The sequence below is a fragment of the Sturnus vulgaris genome, chromosome 5 (assembly GCF_052056855.1).
Source record: "Sturnus vulgaris isolate bStuVul1 chromosome 5, bStuVul1.hap1, whole genome shotgun sequence".
In the NCBI taxonomy this organism is placed as follows: Eukaryota; Metazoa; Chordata; class Aves; order Passeriformes; family Sturnidae; genus Sturnus; species Sturnus vulgaris.
In genome coordinates, this window is record NC_142247.1 from 26,602,601 (window position 1) to 26,626,502 (window position 23,902).

Genomic DNA, 23,902 nt, shown 5'->3' on the forward strand with positions numbered 1-23,902 from the left:
TGTTGGCAGCACACAGCACTTCCATGGACGCTCAGACAAGAGTACAGTGTCAGCTGAAATGGGGAGTTCTTGAAAAGACAGACGGTAACTTAGGGATGGATTAATGAGGTCGGGTAAATCTTAAAGTTATATCCAAGCTCATTTATGTCCAAGACTACTTGATCAGATCATTTACAGGAACTAGAAATGCAGAAGAATGCCATGCCACAGGCTTACTCTACTGCTTCTCATTTGTGCATTTACAGTTAAACTCTCGATAACATTTGAGTAGCAAATTCTTTAAAAAACAAATTATTCTAAACCTCCAGTATATAATGCATGCAACGCACACATTTTAGTTTAAAATAATTGATTTTTAACTACTGATAGTGGAAAAATTCTGTTTGCTTCCACTCGAGCAGGGCATTGGGACCTTGTAATAAACTGTGTATGGCAATGTTTGAGCTGGATTTCAATGTTCAAAAGACAGTGATGCAGAAAATAAGATATTGATGCGAAAAATTCCTGTGTATTCTGATACAGAGTATGAAAAAGATAGATAAATCTGCAGCTGTTTTTAGTGGGTGCTTTTCACCCTACTTGAAATATTAGTCTCAATTTAGTGCTTTTGTTGCTTTGCACCATTTTGCAATGCTAGATAATTTACAGAGTAGTGTCAGATTTTGTCCTTGGATATAGGAATATAATAGACCCCAGAATCAATCAATTTCGTGGACTGTGGAAAGAAATTCTTAAACTTCTAGTATTAGTTGTGATTTGAAATAATGGGTTTTTGAGAGGATTGCTCTGGTCAATAAAAGCCAGGCTTCTGTTTAGAATGAGACAAACCATGAGTTATTCTTTGCTCATTTTCTAACCTGGAAACTTTGTGAATGAGTACCAGAGAGGAAGGTCATTGTGGTAAATATTTCTTAACTGCATATTGTTTTTTATCTGAGTCATGAAGAGTTCCTGTTGGTTAACTTTTTCTCTTCTTATGATCATTATTCAATGCTTAATTACACTGAACACTGTATTCCAGAATATCCAGAAGATTTGCTAGACAGCAACAGCTGGATTGAAATGAATAGATTTGCACTGCATAGAAACGAGTCAGGAGCTGAACAATACCTGTCAAATTTGTGCCAGCTGCAAATTTTAAAGAAATACAAAATACCATAATTCATTAAAATATTTGATATAACAAAATATTTGTGCATTTTTGAAATGTTTCCATTTTTCCAATAATAAACTGAATGATGTCACTCGACTGCTTCTGATCTGAAATTAATGCTCCTTCACCTAGACTGTATTTTTCTTGTTTGTTCGTTACAGGGACTTGTCCCCTTGTATGCTAGATCAGCTCTTTTGAAAGCAATTATATTGATTTGCCATGAATTGTTCCTGACAAATATGTCAACTCTGTTATCATCTTATTTCTTCAAGGTGGTTAAAGACAGCTTGATTTATTGCTCACTTACTAATTTGTCACTCTCTCTTTTCAAATATTGATGTTTGTCTGACTGGGCTGTAATTACCTGAACTACTTTATTTGCCCTCCTTCACTGTTACGGGAACTTACTCCATCCTTACTTCAATGGAATAATCTCAAAAAGTTCATTTAGGCTGCTAAATCCCAGCAAAGCAACTGAAAGGTAATGGAGGCAGCTACATTATTTTCCTTGGTGTGTGCCTGGTCCCTGGTGTGTGAATGTCCAGAACAGAGCTATTTCAGGAGAGCTTGTTCTTCACAGCAGAGACAGGGAAAATGCAGAGGACCCAAGATGGACCCTCTCCAGGGATGCATTTGGGCCTGTCTTACAGTTAGACAGAAACACACACTTTGGAAAAAATAATATTATTATTGTAGTACACAACTTTTGCACCCATAAGTAAACCTGAAAGAGTGCTCCAGGTTTATTCCTCAAATATATTGGAAGTCTGGCTGTAGCTCGTGTCCCTTCTGTTATTTACATAAATTCCTGTGACCTCTTCATTTTATTTTGCATGTGCAATCATGGCATGAAACCTTTGCCTTTTTTACTACACTGCAAGACATTGCACCTGCTGTATGAATGAATGCTGTGAATGCTGTATTTGACATAGACAAGAATAAAGTTATTTTTATATGTATTTCTTGATTTGTAGGTAAGTGCATACTTATATGTATTCTTTGATTCTGCAGCTGTCTTGTCTTGTGCAGCTTTTAAGTCTTAAATTGTACAAAGACAGTAAAAACCTATATAAAGAAATAATTTGTGACATTGCCTAATTTCTAGTGTGGTGTAGGATTCCAGTAATATTTATTTGATAAGTTAGACACAAAGAAAGTAGATCCAATGTTAACTGGATTCTGTAAAAAGAATAATATTGGCCTGCCTAGGAATTTATTTGTTCCCCTGAAGAAAAATGATTCTTAGAAGAATTATAATGTGAATAAGGAGATGATTGAGGGGGACATGACAACAGTCTTGGGAGGGGGAGTGCTAAGCAGGAGGAAGATGAATAGTGGAGTTTTTGCAGTACTGGTTTGGAAACAAGGTTAATATTTTTATGGATGACTTCTGCCTGGAAAGGAGGAGTGCATTGATGAGATGTGCTGATGAGTCTAAGGTGGGAGACATCATCACTGCAAAGGATATTCAGAATGTCAAGTAGGAAAAAATGGATGGCTTTTGGGAACAGAATAAGGGAAAAGTGATGGAATACAGTGGTGCAGGTTTTGCTATTGTGCATAGCAGGATTTTTTCTTTTTCTCAAATATGCTGCAAGTCCTCAGCTAGAAATAGTAGAGGAAGATAAATTCAGCTACTAATTGAAGGCGGGCCGCAGCTATGAAAAAAGCAAATGGAGGCCTGGGATGTTTGAGGTGAGGTATTTTTGACAGAGGGAGAGATAGAAGATTTTTACCTAAACTGATTGCTTATTTTCAAAGATAGTAGAGATTTACTAGAGCTTAAGCAGAGGAAAAACTACCAGAATGTGGGAGAAGAGAGTAAAAAATTTTACTATGTTTAGACTAGCAAAACAAAAGCCATTTAAAGAAAGAAATAAAAAGCAAGACAGTAGGTTTCTGTTCTCTTTACTTAATAGTCCAATGTTTGTAAAGTTTGGGGAAATAGCTGAGCCTGAAGGACAGGCATCTGATCCGTCCATTTATCCTGACCAGCAGCCTTCAGAGTCTGAGGAAACTGCTAAGTGACCCTAGGGATGCAACTCCTCATTTTAACTCTCACAGTTTGTGTTCCAGTTGCAAGTCTTAATATGGAGGGGTCATAAAATGACCAGCTCCTGGAGATTCTGTAAAAAAGTGAAAGCCACAAGATGGTGCTGAAACTCCTTACTGTGGTTGAAGGCATTGTGAGAGATTTAGCAGAACATGCAGCGTCCTGGGTGTAACCAAACAAAATTTCCATGGAGTTTGGTGTATATTTAACCTGCAAACAAGTAATAAAGTCAGTGGATCACTTCAGTCTGTGGTTAAGGATTGATTTTTGGTAAAAAGTCCTAGTGCATTTTTAGTATATTGGAGGGAAAGAAGGAATGAAGGGAATTAGAAAGGTGATGGCTATTTCTGAGATTATAACCCATTTTTGCTTGCCTTTCAGTTGCAGGGTGATTGGTGAAATGATGAGACTGAGAAGTAGACAGAAAACACATCTCTGTTTTAGAATCCTCACTTGAATTTCCATGCTTTTTAAATGCCAAGGACAAAATCTGCTGTGCCCACAGTGCTGCTGACTGCTTGTGCTTCTCTGCTTGTTTACTTTTTGTGCTTGCATCAAATTTTGGGAGATTGGTTTGATATTGTCTGTGCAGAATCTTAAAACAAGTCAAACAGAGGTTTCTGCAGTTTATGGCTGCAGAATAGATAGCTCCTGGTGGGTTTATAAAGAGGAAAAACACTGTTCCTTGGGAAACTGTAGTCAGCTGAACCTGAGAAACAATGAAGTCCAGTTGACAGCTACATAAACTTATCTCACTGCCCTGAGAGCAGCCTGCCTTCCCTACCCTTCTATCCTGTCTGCCAGCAAAAAAAAAAATCATGTCTCTATTCATTAATCATTGTGGCCATGAAGAGGGGAGTCTTATCCTTCTCAATTCTTTCATTCAGCCACCAGCAGAACCTTCCACTGTTATGAAAGGCAACGGCTCACTGCTTTTCTCAAAAATGAGGGGAGTGCACTTCCATACAGAATGCTTTTCTTCCAGCGCTGTGTCATCTTTTGTTCCTGAAATGCAGTATATGCATTTTTCCTCTTAATAAAATGAGGCTAAATGTGTTCAAGTTTAAACCTGATGTGGCTGAAATGCATACTGCATTCAGTAAGTATGATAAATTAGGATCTTACAAAGAATGTCCTTGCTGACTCTTGGGACAGAGAGTGCCATTAAATCTATACTTCCAAATATCGAAATGTGTGTACTTAATCAGTTTCAAGACTCTGACTACCAGTAGAATTGCTTTTATGATTCAAAAAAGTGTAAGATTATGTTCTCAAAATTCTGGCTGACATTAAGTGCACAGACCATTCCAGAACACTCACGTTTAAAAGGAAGGCAATAAAAACTGTACACTGAAATTTCTGTATGCTTCTGACCTTATTGTAGGGTGAAGTCTAGAAGCTGCTGAACTTCCTGATTCTGATCCAGCAAAGCAATGAAGTGGATGTTTAATGAACTTGAGAGTTGTGCCATGGAGATCAAATTATTCTTACCACTTATGAATTAGAAACGAAAATCTGCCTAAATATAATGCTCTGGTAGTTCCTGTAAAAAATGTATTTGGAAATGCCAGCCAGCACTGCTCATGCTGTTGGTCCAAGGCATTTAAGACTGGCAATGCTAGCACGTGCCTCCTGTACTGTTAAACCAGAGTGCTTCAAACTTCTCTTCAGAGAGCATCTTTAGAGCTGGAAGTGCATTTACTCTCCTATGCTCTATTTGCTAATTTTGAACCTAACTGCAAGGCCTGGCCTTCCTGTTTATCTACAATGTGGATATTTGCCCTTTTTGCTGATCTGAAGTTGGCACATCATTGCACAAGTTTGAACAGGAATCTGATGTTATCCCTGTTTGCTTATTGCTGGTGCTTTGTGTGAACTTAAACTCAGGAGGGGCTGTAATACACAATCTCCTCCTCACATCACCACTTAGCTAACACAGACTTAGATTTATAATACTGAATTCTTTGTAATTGTCTTATATTTTTTCTTGAATATATTTCTTCACTGTCCATGGAGAACAGTTGGGGCAATAAGAGTTATTTTGAATATTAGATTTTATGGAGATTCTTTTTCTCTGGGCAATATTTTGATTTTGTATGCTAGTCAATTAATGAAGAAAAGGGCTAGGATGGAGTTTGAATCAGTAATTTTAGAACTGCTTTTTACCTAACGATGTGTCTTTATACCACTCTTCCCTTTGCAGCCTTCTAGTGCTGAAGGATCTTCAAGGCTTAGTGCAAGAAGGAAATTATTAATTAGTTCTTTAAATCAAAGAAGGGTTTACTGATGCTGTGTGAAACAGCAATCTGTTTCATTCTCCTGCCAATGACACGCCTTTGCCTGTGAACAGTGTACTTGCAGATTTTATAACCAAAACACTACTACAAGATAAGCATAAAATTATTATTTAGTATCTGCTTGTTAACTTTACAGAATCAAAATAGGATTTTTCCAACTTTATTTCTAGAGAAATTAAGGTCCTAACAATAGAATGCTTTTTATTTTGTTTCTCATTAGAGAATATAACACAGTTAAACCCTGAAGTGTTCTTTGTCTGATATATCCTTGAGCAGGAAAACTACAAAAAATCCCAACTTTATAATCCACTTTTGATAGTCACGTCAAAGAGCATGAACAACAAAAAAAAAACCAACCAAATATCTAGTGTGTTTTCTTTCTTTTTTTCCAATGATTTTTTAATGAGCTGTTTAATTTTTCTGTGGATAATGAAGCCTTGATCCTTTAAAAGAGAAAGGACGTGTCAAGAGTTTCAGATGTCAAATGGGAGCGTTCAGATGTAGCACTGCAGTGCAAGACTGAGCCAGAAGCAAGAGCTGTATAACTGAAATGGAATGAACTATACACAATAGCTCCAGTAACGCCCTTATTTATTTTTCTCCTCTGTCTTTAAAGCTTGGTTTAAGGTAACTAAGCTTTCTATCCCATCTCTCCCCTTATTGAAAGAAGAGTAATCAAGTTCAAGAAAAAAACCTGGAGTTCCCAATTTGAAAAATGCAATCCTGTCTACCCTTTCAACTACTGTATGTCCTTCTTTTTGCTCCTTTTAACGTTCATTTTTACATTTCTTCCTCTTCAGTCATTCCTCTAATTGTATACTTTTGAAAATCTCTTCCTATTTTCCTTCTCTTTCCTGCCCAGCTATTTGTTCTCTGTACATACTGTGAATTTGTTCCCTGTTTTCTACCTATGTTGCATTCCTTATTTATAGCGTTTCCAGGGAAAAGGAGCTTCCAGCTCTGCATCTCTGCTTGCATGCAGCCTGCTTCTGCTCAGCTCTGAGGAGGTGATGGCTGGAGGAAGCTCCATGGATGTAGCTTTGCCTCTCACACTGCCTGTGGTTTCCCATGCCCGGATCACAGGCGAGGTGCTTTGCTTCACTTGGCACTTTAGGAAACAGAGAGGTGCAAACTGAGAGCACTAAGCACAGTGAGCCACTGTGCTGCCGGTAGCTCTCATGCTGTCAGGATGGAGGATGCCCATGGAGGTGGCAGGCTGCTGCTGAGGGCCAAGGCAAGAGTGGATCACCTCACTCCAGAGGGCTGGGGCCAGCTTCTAGCTGGGAGCCTATTGCTATAACGGGTAAGCAGAGGGCTTATTTGGCACATGCTGATCTGGTGGCCAGTAGGTTATTTTCTCCTTAGTGCTTGTGTCTGATTGCTTTCAGTTCTGCCATGGCATTTATGTCTAAGCCATGTCTTTTGGTGGAGAAGACTGGGTAGCATTCATTGTGAAGGGCAAAAAAACCCTTGGATAAAATTCCTAAGTCTACTGATATGCTTCTAGTCGAAGGCTGTTGGAGCTCCTTTAATCCTGAGTTTTATCTTGCAAGTCAGGACTTTCTTTAAATGCTGTTAGAATCAATGAAAAGACTCACTTGCACTGCAGCATAAGGTAATTGAACCCATGACAAACAAAATTTTTATTCAAATATATGACTTCTCTCTCTTCTCTGTCTGTGCTTCCTTTTGTCCATTGTTTCCTATCTCATTTTTCCCTTCAATCCTGCAAATATCCTGGAAATAAAGCTGCAGTAATGTCCTGAAATAGGTACTTGACTATCTGTTGTCTGCATAGAAAAAAAAAAAATAATGCACTTGTCAGACATCACTCTAGGGTTACAGAAGTAATTGCTGCTTTTCAAATGTTCTCAAAGCCCAGTCAATTTTTCCACATCAGGACTAAAACCTGCAAACACACCTCATGCAGAAATACCTACATATTTCTCTCTTATTCTTCTAAGTGCTTCCCCTGGGTGCCTCTTTCTCCCTTGCCAAAAATAAAGTCATTCATATCCTTGAAGAATTTCAGATTTTAAGATGAAAATATTGAAGAGTGAAAAGAAATTATTTGAGATTAATTTTGTGGGAGAAGGGGGAGTGTTCATGCAAGTCCATGCATAAAGATAAGGTACATGCTGTACCTCATGCTTGCTGAAAACAGGCTTTTTTTTTTTCCTTAGGCAGATATTACACTCTGCCATTCTGTGTATAGTAGGCAAGGGAGAAAGAAACAGAAAGGTGGAGCCATTATCCAACTATTCTGCATGGTCAAAAGGGTAGTGTTTATCCAGTTAAAGCAGAAATCAGATGTCTCTAGGTGATCTTCAAGTTAGCAGGTTAAGCAAAGTATTATCTCTTGTTATCAGTACAACTGATTGTTGGGAACCTGTACTAGTAAACATCCAATTTTGCATTAAAATAAAAGGCATCTTTGGCAGAAATTATAAGCAATGAAGCTGTCTGTAAGAGTAAAAAATTGTAGCTGTATATTTTACTGGTTTGAGTTATATAATAATCTTGAACTGAGACTGCATCAGGGTGAGGATGAAATTAAATGAGTCATTGTTAAAAATAGGTTGTGAGATTGAATTAAATGTTGAGTGTGCTGGGCAGCAGAATAGAGGACGAAATTTGCAGTGAGAAATAGACTGTGTCTATACTACATAAATGTTGATTACTACATAAACACACAGTGATTAGGGACAAGAAAGAGACTGCAGGGACAAGAAAGGCATCTGACTGGTCCAGTCATAGATGTTTCCTCCCAGGCAGGGAGATGAGGCACAAGGCTTTTAAGTCTTCCTTTATATTGAATACCATGAGTAGCAAGTGGAGAACTGACTGTATAAGCCAAGAGGAAATAGTGAAAGTAAAAATCAGCTATTTTGGTCTATGTATAGAAAATCATGAGCTCAGCTTGGTTTCAAGTTCTGTCTGGTTAGAATGGGGTTTGCCTCATGGCTAAGGGAATGCAGTAGTTCAGTTTATAGGGTGAGGGAAGAAGTGATCACTTTTAATGATAAAGGTGGCAGAAATGATGACCTCTGGCTCTTACTGGGAACACAATGCTTCAGCCAGTAGAAGTAGTAGAAAGAGAACTGGCTTCTAGCCCGATCCAGCACACCACATTTTAGGTTGTGTTCTTACAAAGTTTAAAGACAGAGCACGTTGAGCTTGAGCAGTTGTTCACCTGCTTGTCACTGTCATGCATCCATATGGCTTAAAAATATTCCTTGATGAACATTTTTGTCAGAGTAGCTGCTAGTAATTGTGTTGGATGAGCAAGCTTTAGATAAAAAGAATGATGCATTATGCTGGGTACTGTGTGGGCATCTAAGTCCTCAATTTGGTTTAGATACTGTAGGGAAAAAAAATCACATTTCTCTAAGCTTATTTTCTACCCTAATTCTGGGGATGGGTGACATTAAAAAGCAAGTTTTTTTAAAAAACTAAAACAAACCAGCAGATGATGTGCTGGTCACCGTGGAAACCAGGCTTTTGATGAAGAGGTTGTATATCTGGTAATACTTTGTACTGAGTTCTGATTACAACAAAAATCTACATTTTTATTTTAATTCTTTCACATTCTTCTCTGCTCCACAGTTTACTTCTTAGAAGACAGAAAGAAAGAAGCTGCAAAAGAAGATATTTGCTTTTAAACTACAGAAAAATACTTATTTCAGCAAAATAGGAATCCATTTTGCTGAAACAAGGTTTTTATGTAAGGCTAGAACATGCAAATGGAAGTGATGGCAAAGGAATTTAAGACTTAACAACTCTTTGGACATGCATCAAGCTTAAAGGCAAATTGCTTCAAAGAATATGTAGAAAATTCTGTCAATAAAACAATGCCTAAAATGGACATTTGCAGAAATAATGGCTCTGCATTTGTAAACATCCAGACATCCAGCACAGTCTCATGATCTCAGTGAAATTATTCATGCACGCTGTGGGCTCTTAGTCCAGAAACATTACCTTGTATAACTTAGCAACCCTGAATTCTGTGCTATGTTAAAAGCTTTTATTAAAAATATTATTGGAATGTTTCAGTTGAGGTTTTTCTGAGCTCAGGTATATGAATCAGGCAGTGAGTATTTGAAGGCTGAACATGTAATGATTGAATAAAAACAGTTTTACACAAAAATCTGGGGATTGACTGATGTAAGCTTCAGTAAAACAGCTTATGAGACACTTCAGAATGACATCATGTAAAGTTGTCTTCATAGGAGTGGGAAATTCTCATTTAATGGGCTTATGTGCATATGAGAACTGATCCAGGACTGAGGTAGTTTCAATACATATTTTCAGATACAGTCATTATATTGTCCTCAGACTCACAAGTGATAACTTTTTTGCATCATGAAAACATTTTTCATTCTTGTTTTGAACAAGTTAACGGAATCCTAATGTAATAGTAAAACCAACTGTGAAAAAAATTAAATCTAAATTTTCATAGACATAAATATGACTGATATATTTTTCTTTAAATAAAGAATTTTTATTATTGACTATTATTCCTTTACCAAAAGTTTACTGAATTTATATCTTAATTATTTATACCATAGTTTTAATACTATGTATTACTACTTTTAATTTAATATAATGGCTTTTCAGTGTACTATTTCCTGGTCAGGTGATAATATTGCTTATCAGAACTGCATATACATTCACTATATCTTGTGGACTTTCAAAGTCTCATCTTCTTTCTTCAGCTGTGGAAAGTACTCCAAGATTTTGCCATGTTACTCCTTTGAAGCTGACAGGGTCTGTTGAGGTTCTGTAGAATGGCTTGCCACTCTGACCTCTATCTCAAGAGTAATCAGACACATTTTTACTTTTATTAGTGGAACCTTTTTTAGTGGAAGACTATAGAAACTTGTTTCCTAATTCTTCAAAGTATAGCATATACAGAGGAGAGTTTGGCTCAGAGAAAAAAGCCTCATTTTTTCTTTCAGGCATACTGTTTAAAATTTTCTTTGGCAACTGAGGAGACTTGACATAGACTTGAAGGGCTTAGCAGAAGCATTTTATTCTTAATATTGTTTTACATTGATTTAGATTTCATTTTGAAGCAAATTAACACTGCATAATACTTCAAGCATGTCAGTGTCTGGAAATCGTTTGCATACATGATTAGTTGCAGTTTTGATATTTTAGTATTTAATTTTAAAATAGGATTATTCTTGTTTCAACATTTATATGACAAATAAACATTTGACTCTGCAGATCCTGTGCATGGCTGTCTTTAAAAAATGAAAAAGTCCCTCCAGCTCTCTATGCAATAGTTCGTTTTTCAAAAATATTTGTTTTGTTGCATATAAGACCCTGATTTTTGTGTTAAATTCATATATTTCTTTCAATCTGTTCCTTGTTTATACAAAGAAAAAGCTCCTGCTTAATAAATCTAGAATTTTCCAAGATAGTGACAAATATATTAATTTAATAAGCTGGGCTAATTTTTATATTAATACATCTTTATGCAGAGCACTTCTGGAAAAAGTAAATAGTTAGTCAGTGTAATTTTGTACAAGTAGAAATTTCTCTGAATTGGGTGTCAAAGGAACACCTGGAAGGCTTCCTTTGCAGGCCAGACCTGTCTCCTGTGGTTTTTTTCTGCAATGTGATTAATCCCAGTGGAGGGCTGAAAGCAGACTGAAAATGGAAAGTTTTGTAAGGTAAGCATGCAACAAATATTCCAGATGGTTTGTTATTTATCAAAAAGAGAGATGGTCCTGAGGGGACTGAAAATACCTCAAAAGTTACCTAAGCTTGGAGAAATGTATTAGAGAGCATGATGGCACTCTGTGATCAGAGGGCCTGGAGGGCCAAGAGGGACCTCACTCCTGCACTTTCATATTCTGCAGTCTGGGGATAAAATTTGGGAAATGGTAGCTTTACTTGTTAAAGAGCAAGAAACCAGGAGTGGCTTTGCTGCTTGTTAAAAAGCAGATGAGAACAATAACAGAAGCTCGGGAATAAATGTGGATGTGGGAGCTGGGAGGCTCTGCTTGGGCAGGGGGGAAGTGGTTTGATGCAGCAGCCCCTGGAATGCCCACAGGGCTCAGCTCTGGGGGAATGCAGGTGCCCCATTTCTTTTCCCCTACAGCAAAAATGTGCTTCAGGAGTTTCAAGTGATAGCTTAGGGAAGGTTCTGTCATCTCATAAAATAGGTTTTGGTTCTTCTCCTCTGCAACTTTGTCATCAGAAACAAGCTTTTGGCTCTGACAGAATAAAATTGTACTGCTTTCACCTTTTCAATCTTGTTATTAAAAATGAATCCCAATGAAGCTGGCAAACTTAATGTACATTACTCCTCCAATTACAGTCAGTATGTATAGGCAGCCACTTGGGAGGTAAAAAGGACACCTTCTGCCAAGCTGCAAGGACAGTTTAAGGACTGGTATCATGAGAGGCCAAGCTACAGGGAGAAATCTTCCTGTCTGGCAGAGATTAGCATGTCCTCACAAGCAGAGGTTATGGAAAACCAGCTCAATCCTTTCTTGGGTTTCTCATGTTGTGATTGAAATGGATGGTGTAGAAGCTGTAATTGCTTTGCTTCCAAGCTGGTCAGTTGAGAGGATTTGATTTTTGCACTGAGGATTCACTTGTGCTGCTCTGGCACAGCCCCTGTGATTTCAGTGGGATTTGTGGTTTGCATCCCCTTTCCCCCTGGGAATGTGCTGCTGCCTCAGCAGAGGCACGGCAGCCATGGGGCAGGCATGGCAGGCAGGAGGAGGAGCAGCAGTGCTTTTCGAGGTGACCTGAGCCTGGCACTGCTGTGATGAAAGCTGCAGGCTGATCCCTGACAGTGTACTCCAGCTCACTGCCCTACCTGCCCAGACAGAGCTGGCAAAAGCACTGTGTGTGATGCAAGCACATGCAAGGGGCAGAAAGCTCAGCTCAGCCAACGACATTGGGGTCTGCTCGTGGGGGTGGTCTCCCAGTCACCTTCCTCACCCACCCAACTCAGTGATGGACAGTTGTTCTCTTATTGCTTTGGTCAAGTCCCTGCTGGGACAAGAAAACTGAGGTGTTTCATCTAGTCAGGAATTTATCACCTGATCTAGCTCTCCAAAGGGAAACCAATTGGAAGATACAGGGGGGCAAAATCCATCTCACTTTCTTGCAGTGCACTCTACAGTGGCAGCAATCAGGACAGCCTGACCCTTGCACTGTCCTGGGGACATTTGAAATTGTAAATGTAAGTTGTTTTTCTGAGTTTAACTGTACACTGAGTTTTACTTCCTTTAAACTTAACAATTTTTTTTTCCCTGAGTCTATGGCTTTGAGACTAATGGCTCTGCTGCATTAAGGAAATTTAACAAAATCTTCCTTTTCAAGCCCCAGGCAACAAAGTGGCAGAAATGTGAGGAAGGAAGGTGAAGGGCAAGAAAAAGGGCTTTATAGCAAAAGTTGATATTAATCATTAGTTTGCTTGATTTTCTGCATGTCATAGATTATTTCAGCAGATTGATCAGTCTCATTTGGTATTCCATATGTGTAGGTGAAAAATTATCTCTTTTCTGGCTTGTCATTACCTCTTGCTCTACAGCTATTTGTGGTGATCATATTTTCTTAAGTCACTTTCTTCCTGATAGTCTTTGCTTAGTGTGGAAATAGTGATTAATCTGAATAATCAAGCCATTACTTCTTTCAGGGCCACAATATCACTCAAATCCCAGCTCTGACATATAAAAATGAGGGGGAAACAAAGCACCATTTGAAAATTGCTGTTCTGAATCTGTGGCTCTAAGAAGCGTGGAGCATGTCAAAAAGTCAATATGGAGAATTTTTTGGTTTTAAAGAGCCTTTCTCACGCTAGGACAGGAAAAGAGAAGCAGATCATGGCTGCACACGAAACCTACTCCTGCTTTCAGGAATGTCTTCAAATAGTGTTTTACTTCAGATGATAGTAATATTTAAGTTGAAAAAACATAATAAATGGAGGTTAATCCTTCCATCTGTGCACTGGTCATTCATTATTCTTTGATAATATTGGGGAGGCTGAGGGCGTATCACAATAAGCAAGTAGTTTTTGTTTGGTTTGTATTTCTTGCCTCTCTTGCCTAATTACCTCCTGTACTTTGCACAGGACATTCCCCCCACAGCGTGCATGGGGAGCTGCAGATGGAGTGTTGAGATGTTTCATTCGTGCCAGCTGGACACTGCTGCTTGCACGATGCTTTAGCAGCAGAGTAATCAGCACCTAGGTCAGCAATCTTCCCATCCAGTCAGTCTCATGTCACAGCAGCAGTTGTCAAATCTCTAAGTAACACAACAGCTTTTTCCACCAGGGATATTCAAGTCCCTTGAATCTTCTTTCCTTACATATTTAATTTATGGGGGTCTCAGGCAACTCTTGCTTAAGACGTAAAGCAACTTTAACTCCAGATATCAATATCAATTCTTTGTAGGTCTTTACAGGAACAGCTTTGTTGGGTTACATGTGGATTTTTTTCATGAATCTTTCTGTTGAACTGTGTAGGACTTGGTGTTTTTTCTGTCTCCCGGGGCTGGCATATCAATGTGTAGGTGTCTTCCATTTTGCCAGCAAGCACTTCTTCCTTTTCTTCACTACAAAGGAGAAAGCACTCCAGAGTGGGTGAAATATTTTTAGATTAAATATAACAGCAGTTACAATGAAAACAATAAGAAAATAGTAAATTATAAGTTCTCCACTAGAAGGGATTTGGATGTGTCTGTGTGTATGCAGAGGGGAAATGGGAACTAAAACAGTGAATACAAATGAAATCCAGTGAATGGTCTTATTCAAGCAGAACTGTTGCAAAGCCGGTACCCTTTTGCTTCTCATGCTTTCAGATTGGGGTGTTCCACTTGGGAAATACTGATATTTCCCAAACTTTTGGTATTTTGGGTGCTTTTTCCCTCCTAGATTAAAATTTGGACATGTGACAGATCTCCCAAAACTTGCTGCACTAGTCCTGTGTGTCTAAGGAGCAGATCTGTGGTGACATGCAGAAACTATTGTACTGTACTTTTGGCTTCTCGGTGTCCTGAGGTTACTAATTTCCCACTGAGCTCCCAATATAGGTTTTGAAGCTGGATGGCAGAGCACAGTGTTTCACTACAAACATGCTTTTACAAAGTCTCTCTTACAAAAATATACTTTGAAAATTTGAAATTCAATTTTTTTCTTTTTTTTTATCTTAAAAAAATGAAATGCATCTAAATTAACAGAGAAGGGAGGAAATCAATAGAAGGGTTTTATAAGGCAAGAACTAAATAAAGCATTTCTGTCTGCTTCAGTCAAAATGGCTTACACCATCCCATAAAGATTCTTCACTTAACCAAGCCAGAAGAATCTGTAAAAATATTGCAGAAAACCTTTGTCTTCTTTTCCTCGGTATAACTCTTCTGTTTACCTGCCAAGCTGCAGAAACTGTTGTGCTGACATCTTTAGGCTCCTTCTATACTGGAGAATCAACAGTGCTCTAAAAATATTGTGTATTTTAGTTCACAGATTTTATTTATCATCATAGCATAGACAGAGATAGTAATCAGTAAATACACACAAAATACTGAGTTTATCACAAATAGATATTAATTTCATTGCATTCTGCCCATTGCATTAGGTCCTAAGTGCCATGTGAAAAGATTTATTTCTTTGTGGGAACTCAGTTCTTTTGAGCTACTTTTATAAGGCATTTTACAGGGGAATGCAAGCTGTTAGTAAAAGGTTGTTTTGAATTACTGTTGTCAGGCTGGCAGTATTTATGAGTGTGTCCTGTAGAGATGTATTTACAAGTATGGTTTCAATTATGTACACTACTTAAGGATTTCTATTTTCATTTCCTCTTGCTTTTGGTATTGTAGAGATCCAACAGGATTTTTAACTGTGATATTTCTAGAATTTCTTTTTCTTACATTAAAAGTCCATGAAAACCTGGAAAGCTCAAATAAGTAATCAATTTTGTGGTTATTTTATTTCTGTTTCATACCCAACATTTTAATAAAAAATTAAAAATAAATTATCTTTCTGAAAGAACACTTAATAATCCCATTACTGTTTCTGAGATGCACTTGAAATATTTCTATAGATAAAAAACTCCTTTAAACTTCAATAAAGGACTAAGATGTGGGGAACTCACCCCAGCCTTGGTAGGTGTGGTGGTATTTTTAAGGCCATTATCATCAAATGGAGTCACTTCTCAGAGTCTGATCAACCAACTTTTGAAATTTCTTGTTATGAGAAGTGCTTTTATGTAGGTCCTTGCTTGGAGAAAAACCTAATATAAAAATATCTTTTTTTCTTGACTCTGCCTGAAATACCTGTTAAAGGAATTCAGGCTCTTTGATTATGATGTGAATATGTGTCTGTATGTCCATCAGTGGATAATATTATTTAGTGGTTATCACTAAGAGTTTTGATGCTGTTTGTTTATATTTGAGAGATTTCCTTGGTTGATTGTTCTTGAAGTTTGGTGAAGTGTTTTAGAGTTGTAGAGTAATTTAGGTTAGAAGGCATCTTGAAATCATCTTGTCCATTTCCCACGTCGGAAACAGAAACAACTTAGATCAGTTTAGATTTTTATTGTTTTGAAAGAGATTCTTTTCTAAATAAAGGAATGGTAAACCTCAAATCAGAAGTCTGCTTCAGCACTAACTTCAGGTCATGTTTTACTTCATGAAATTGAAGGATTAGTGTATGGTCACCTGCAATTTGACTAAAGGTCTAACACAACTGTAAGATACCTGCTTTAAGAGTGGGCTGGAAAGCCTTCATGATTGTCTGGGGGTCTGTCTGTGCCTGGAAGGTGGCCCCCTGCTTTCGAGATGCCATCTTTCCCCTTATTCCTGCCAGGACTTCAGTATGGCAGCCTCTCCATCCTGTGTGACCTGATGTAACCTGCCTGTCTCCTTGCAGCTTAGGAAAGTCCTACCAACTCCTCTACAGTCTGAAAGGGAGCTGCATGATCCATATGTGAAAAAAAAATATATAAAATAAATAAATAAATATAAAAATATAACTTTTTTTACTTGCTTTTTTAAAGGCTTGTTTTTATTTCTGAATCTTCACCAACTTTTTATCTCACCGTCTTCTACTGTTGGTAGTTCAGTGCTTAAAAACTTCACAAAGGTAGTTTTCTCTGGGCTACCATAAAACTTATTTTGCTGTTTTGAGTTTAATTTACTTAGTTAAGGATATAGTTAGAAATAAATTGAATATTCTGTACCACTAAATTGCAATCTGTTAAGAGTGCTTTAACTGCTTCATGTCATGACACTTGTTAGGGTGCATGGTTCAAAATATAGTTAATATGGAGTTATGTAGAAGATTTTTTAGTATCTAGTAGTAGATTTTTTAAAAGTTTTAAAATATTTAATCACTGAATATTTAATGTTTTTCCCCTTTATTGAAGAACAACTTTAAATCAAAGCTTCCATTTTTTGGTCTATGCATGTTTACAGCTTATACCTACAAGCTAAGGCTCCAGATAGCAATTGATTTGTTAGAGCCTCCTTGAAGTTGCTTTAGTAAAAACTGATTTTATGCTTTAAGAAATATTACCTCTCTATGATTTTCTTATTTGATTTATGGAAAGTCTTATTGTGAGGTCCTGAGTTGAAGAAAAATGATATTGTAGATATTGGTATTGATGCTCTTGGTATGAGTTGTGTCCCTCAGCTACCTCTGTAGGGCATTGATTTTACAGTCCCTTTAGGGAGGAGGAGAGAAGGTGAGGAGAACATTCTCATTGTACAATGTGCCTAAATTGTAGAATTTTGAGACATTTTGATGTGGATCTTTTCATTAGATTTGTTTGTTGTTTTGTTTGTTTGTTTGTTTGATGAATGTGGGTGCATAAGCCACATGTGAATACCTGGGTAACCACAATGAAGCTATTTCTCTTAAGGAGACTTTTCCTGGATATTTTATATAAGAGAAACAATCCCTAAATAGCATCTTGCTACTGTTCCCTAGATAAATTCCTTTCAGAAAAAGTCTCTGGAATGCAGACAGGGACATTACTGATTTTTTCAGCTGAAAGATGGCTAAGAGACATAGGTTTGGGGGTGGGATTTGAGACTGGGGGTTTCTTATGAATAGCTTTTCTGACAGGGTGTTTGGCTTTATTATTAAAAAGCTTGTTTGCTGTTTGCTTTTTGTTTTTTTCTTTTTTTTTTTATTGTTACAGCAAAGGTCTTAGGAAGCTCTCTGACCAGAATGAGAGATGCCTCAGTGAGCAGCAGCAGTTTCTCTCCATGCAGTCTTGTCATTTCTGTACTGCTTCCCACCTGCATTAGATTTAAACTTACGCTGCAGAAATGAAAGTCTCTCTAGATGATTATTTATTCTCTTTTCCTCTATCTCGATATTTTTAGTACTTCAGAAATGGCTATATGGATTTTTTTTTATTAATGGTCATTTTGCTTAGCTAACATTTTTTTCTTGAAGTCTATCATACTTTTAAGCTTCCTTTCCATATGCATGTGTTGTTCAGAATCTCCCTTATGAAATTTCAAATAATGCAGCAGCAAAATGAGCAAAAGCTTGTGGACCACCCACTTTTCTTGAAAAAGAGGTTGATAAAATTTCTACTTGAATTGGCATTGATAATTCCTGTTTAATGTCTAAGGGATTTGAAAAATGAAGTCACATTTTTATAATTATGAATTTTTTAATTTATCTGGAAGTCCTCGAAGAACATTTTATGTTTTCCAAGGAAACGACATTTTGAAGAATGAAGTCTTAATAATAAAATTATATTAATTTTATAACTGTAAGATAAAAATGATAAAATAGAAAACATATTTGCTGAATTGACAGCCCTGAATATTAATGCAAGTTTAATTCCGAAGAAATTAAGTAACATTTATCTTATAGCCAGAAATAACAGTATATTAGAAAAGCAGAATCTTCCATGACAATATTAAAAGCAGAAATATTCAGTCAATATTTCTGTTCTGTATTTAAGGGGAAAACTGATATAATAACCCGAAATATTTCATTCCAATCCTTACCAAATAGTTTCTAATTACAACCCTCCAATTATTTTAGAATAAGTAGAAAGATAACTTATTCGCTAGTACTTTAAAATAATTGTTTAAATTCCTAATTGAGCTAAAAAAAAAATGGCAAGGAACCATGTGACAGAGGAAAAGATCAGAAAACCTCTACATTTACCAATATGACAGTTAAGCGGGGATTTTTGCCAATTCTCAATAGATCAATGTAGAGGTTAAAAATCTGATAACTGAAAGCACTTCAATTTAATGCATAATAAAAAAAGAAAACTCAGAAACTTGAAGGATGTTCAAGTTGAGCAGTACCAAGAGCTGATTTTCTTTTGTCACTTTCAGCAAGATAAAGTTAGCAGAAAGAGAAAGTTGTTGCTCTCATCACCTTCCTCAATACCAGGCATTGGAGCTGGGCTTGGGAGCACTCACAGGTGTCAAGTAGTCATCTTTCTGCTAGCACTGCAGCCTGCTTTGAAAGTTTACTGCAGAGTTTAAATGTGTTTTCCTCTGCAGCTTCTTTCTTTTCTTGTGTTCACTCTTGTATTGGCTATATTTATAATTTTGGTTATCTATGTATGTGTTATTATCTGTATCTTATGTGCATTAGTTGTAGATGGTAATTGCCCTCCTTTGCCATTTATTCTTTTGATCTGCCTTCACCTATGCCTACTCCCTCATGATCAGTTCTTGTGTTTTTTGGACTAATTATGCTTATGAAAAGGGAGGAATAAATATAATGCATGTTCTGTTGACAGGATGAAACCAGCTAATTAAAACCTAAATAAAATGTAAGAAAGTAATGGGCCTTCCTGTCATGGTCCTGTCATCTGAGGAGAAAAAAAAAATTATTAAAAAAAGCAAAAACCAAAACCAAAGAGAAAAAAAGCTCATAGAGAAAGGTAATATCTTCTGACCAATATGGGACAACAGCCTAGTGTTCTGCTGTTGTTGCTACTGGAATTTGTATGCTCTTGCACTATATTTACACTTTCAAACATTTTGGAACAGATTAGTTGTATTAAGTTGGCCTTTAGATTTTGTCTGTGCTTCAACATGTAGAAGCTGCGATTTACTATTCTTTTAAAATGCTGCTGTTGTTAGGCCTCCTCTTTCCCTGATAGGCTTATGTTGTTATCTGGTGTGATCTAAGTACTTGGTACTGATCAAGTGATATGGGTACCATTGCTGGGAATGCTTTGATGTCTGTTTTCCCCATGCTTCCCCTTACACTACATGGCCTTTTCATCTTCTGAAATGCAAATATCAGATGTATGATATTCATGATTACTTTGTGATACAGCAAAAATTCAGGACTGACTGTTCTAAAAATGTTTTGAAAAGGTAAGCATCTAACTTTTTCTACTGGCAGAGTGACAGCTTTAAGTAAACACAAACTTCCATGCTGTATTTAGGTTTCCTCCACTATGGAGTGCATTTCGAGTAGGATCTGAATAATTTCTCCCCCATATCCAAATGCAGCCATTTGTATCTTAGAATCAGGAACATCCCTTGAAAATTGCAGTGCTCGGCATCTTTAAATCTGACTGCATTATTTTATTGCATGACTTGGTTCAATGGTTTAAATACCATAAGAATATTTCTTTCCAGATCCTGGATATCCTTATTGAAAATTAAGTAGAGATCCGTCTATTTTTCTTCAGTGTCAAATAGTATGGTAGAAAACAGCAAAACATTTAGTCCAGTTGTCATTCTGGCAAGTGCGGGAAGAGGAGCCTAGGTCGTATATTTTCTGTGGATTTGATGCTGTCTGGGGTCTGTGATGTCATGTCAAAAGCAGCACTGTCTCTAACAAGGCCATTCACAACAGTGGGACCACGCTGTAAAATAGACTCTTACAGGCTTCTTCTTCCTTCAAAAAGGTACCTTTGATGAGGAAGCAATGATTAATGTATGTCTTATACAGGGAAGGTACCGGCTAATAAAATCACAAGATAAATGACACTGGTACCCAAACCTCCAAACTTTTCTTGCCTCTGTAGGGCTGCAGAGATGCAGCAAACAAGGAGCAGCAGCCGGAGCAGCCCGTGCTCCGTGAGCGCTGCGCCCGCAGGAGCAGCCCGGGGCACAAATCCCTGCCGGGGGGCACAAATCCCTGCCGGGATACAGAAATCCCTGCCGGGGGGCACAAATCCCTGCCGGGGGTGCCGGCACAGGAGCCCCTGGCAGATGCCGAGCTGGCAGCCCTGCCTTGGACAGCTGTCACGCTGCCACCCCGCAGCTCCTCTGATTGGGTGCTCCCAGCCACTGATTACAAATGCTGATGCCGCTTCTGTGATCCTTTCCACTTGGAGGAGAAATCTCTTATCCCCACCCCCAAGCCCACCTCTAGGATGTAAGTAATGGTGAGAAGATGAAGATGAAAACAGTGTGCTGTGAGTGACTGGACATCCAGCAGTCTGGTTTGCTGCAGTGCTATGTAGGAGTCGTCTTCAGACTTCGTACCTTTGGTTTTTCGGCACAAACTGCTCGCAGGTTTTCGAAGGCTGTGAAAGGACTTACCCTTTGTGTGTTAGTGCTTTCTGTGTTTCATCATATTACCTTGCTTTTACCCTGGACAGCTGTGTTCAGAGCTTCATGTGGAAATCTTTCTATTGAAGAGAGATAAAAAGGATCCTTAATCTGATTCTCTTTGGATCTTTCTATTTTTATGGTAAGTGCCAGCATATATTGGCTGAGCATAGCTTCTTTGCTGCAGTGCTCGTGCTCTCTCCCTCTCCCTCCCCCTTCCCCATCTGTTTTTCTCCCCCTATAATCTTAGATAAGCCTCGTGACCTTCACTTAATATCTCGTCATCATTTTCAGCATTCATAGCAGATAGTGGCTAAGTAAAAAACAAGTTTTCTCTTTATTTTGTGCTTTCCCTCCTCTGAGCCAGAGCTCGGAAGTATTGATGCGAGCTGAGTACTGCCTCTTTGTCCTTGAAACGGGAGGCTCGAGCATTGCTCCCGATTGCCTGTGGCAGCAACGGGGTACGGTGCTGGGGACCTGGGATAGAGATGGGTAAAGGTGGCTGACTCCTTCCTCTAGGTCTGTACCCTTGCACTGAGGGCACTGATATCCCCTGCTTAACCAGCCACCTGGAAAACTCTGAAGCCCCTGAGTGTTCAAGTGTGAGCATACATGTGGTTTGAACTGGTATTTGCTGTCGTTGGCATGGGACAGATGGGCTCTCAGCATTTTCAATATAAGCCTATGTCATCAGGTGTTTTTAAGTCGGACCTTTTGCATCTTACAAGACTAGCTGGGACAAGAAGCTACAGAATAGGCAACCTAATAACCCTCATCCCCATCTCTAGTCCTTACAGTTGCAAATTCTTAGATTTTGCATTTCTGCAGTAGAAAAAAGTGCTTTTAAATGTCTGAAAATCTGTTCTGGCTTAATGTGTGCTCTAAGGTGTTTTAACAGCTCTGATTTTATAAATAGAAAAGGTTGTTATTTAGACCACAGTAAACTGTGCCCTTAGTTTTGGTTTGTTTGCTTGTTTGTTTTCTTTTCTAGTTTGTTGAATGAGATTTAAAATAAAGCAAATATACAGTTTCTGGTAGATATATATTTTCATTTGCTTTCGGCATGAGAGAACTACCAAAGTATTTCTTTTAACTTAAATGTGTTTCATGCTGGGATTCATTATGTGGATTTACTATGCATAGCCTTTACAGACTGCAGGAGTAATAAGGACTCTGCTACATCTTCAAAGGTCCAATGAAGGCATAGATATAACACTGGCTCAAACTTGTCACAGGGTGGTCTGACTTCAAGCAGAGCAAAGAGGAGATGTGTTCTTTTACCATTGTTTTACTCAGGTAGGATAAGAATAAAGCTTTTATTCTGTCTCTACATTGCCTTTTCTGGATTTAACAAGAGATATGCCGGTGCCTGGGAATTTTTTCTCTGTTTAATGTAGCTTACATTGTGACTTAATAAAACAGTTTTGTTCCTGATTTATCCTGTAATTCAGAGAGTTTTGCTTCCCATGAGCTGATTAGTTGAACAGAGTTTGTGTGCCTCCTTTTCCCTCTCTAATGAGTAGAAACTTTAGAACATTGCTGTTATTTTCAATACCCTTAATTTCTCTTCTGTACTGTTCTGTAATGTCCCGTTGTATTGACAGGCATGTATGTGTGTGGTGGGGCAGGGGGAAGCCCAGGTTAGACAAGAGGCACGGGAGGGAGGAGGAGGCTCCTGCAGCTCTGCAGGTAGAGGACTCCATGGTGCAGTGAGGTACCTGCTGCACTGCCCTCAGAGCAAGCAGGGATGGCCAGCAGCACATAGCCCAGATCTCAGTGGTCCGAGTCACCTCCCCCATCACACCTTGTGTTTTGGCATCATGTAGAACCCGCTGGGGCAGCTGATCCTGAGCCTGGCTTCCCTTCTCACTGATGCAGTGAGGGCATGCTGCAAACCTTCTACTCTGGTAGGGACCAGGCCAGTTTTGGCAATTGTGCAGCTCAGGGAACTGCCTAAAAACATTTACCTCTCGAGCAGCCTTCCCCACTGTCTACTACAGATAGGCTTTGGCACTGTGACTGATCCATGTGATACCTTTATATCAGCAATGAAGGTGCCTGAGTTTGTTCTCTTCCAGTTTCAGAGAGTGCTGACACAATGACAGCAGCAAACAAACTTTTTGCTGTGGAAGATACCAGGGCTCCTGGTAACACACACAGAGAAGCAGTCCCAAGACCCCGTACAACCTGCAGGTTGTGATATTGCCTTGGAGGAATTAGGCTTAGGGGCTCCTTGATTAAATGAAAAAAATAATTGGGTGCATGCATTTGGGCTTGGAGTTTTTCATTATTTTTTTCCATATGAAATTGTTGTAATCTTAAAAAGCAAGAGGTTTTACAAAATACATGCATCACTTAAAATATCCTGAAGACCTCACAGTTAATTATGGAACTTCATACTATTATTTTTTAAAATATTATTGTAAATTCAGATATTCCTATGTCCTAAAATAATCTACCTAACAGAAGTGTGGTTGTTACTCAAAAACTACTAACATTTAGTAAAACTATCTTGTAAAAGTTAATTTTGAACGTAAGTGCATAATCATATCTGTCTTTTCCAATAAAAGTTTAAAAGCTAAAGTGCATAATGTGCTTTTTAAATTACCTTGAGGCAAAAGGAAGAGAGGAAAACGATCTTGAAGTATTTTCTCCAGTTTAAAGTACATGAGCTTGCAATGGGATGTTTGCATCTGAAACCTAACATCTGTGTACTGCAACAGAGAAGTCTATGCATCTAAAATCATTGCCAGCACATCTTGTTGCAGGCTAAAGGCTTGAAAAATGAAGATGCAATCCTCTATAACAGTCTTGAGAGGTATAGAGAAGAGTGAAATTTCCCCAAATACATGAAATTCGAGTAGGGAGATGTGCTGTTCATTTCTT

The 23,902-nt window shown here is 38.1% G+C and overlaps 1 protein-coding gene across 5 annotated transcripts in view; it reads left to right on the forward strand.

The window, feature by feature from the left end:
- Nucleotides 1-20,785: 20,785 nt before the first annotated feature.
- Nucleotides 20,786-23,902, forward strand: part of ANO4 (anoctamin 4) — a 173,358-nt gene continuing 170,241 nt past the window's right edge. For 3 of the 5 annotated variants that reach the window (XM_088165126.1, XM_088165127.1, XM_088165129.1), the window contains exon 1: nucleotides 20,786-21,158. The gene's annotated coding sequence lies outside the window, so the exon portion shown is untranslated. The remainder of the gene's footprint in view (nucleotides 21,159-23,902) is intronic. The other 2 variants (XM_088165128.1, XM_088165130.1) reach the window with 1 other exon arrangement.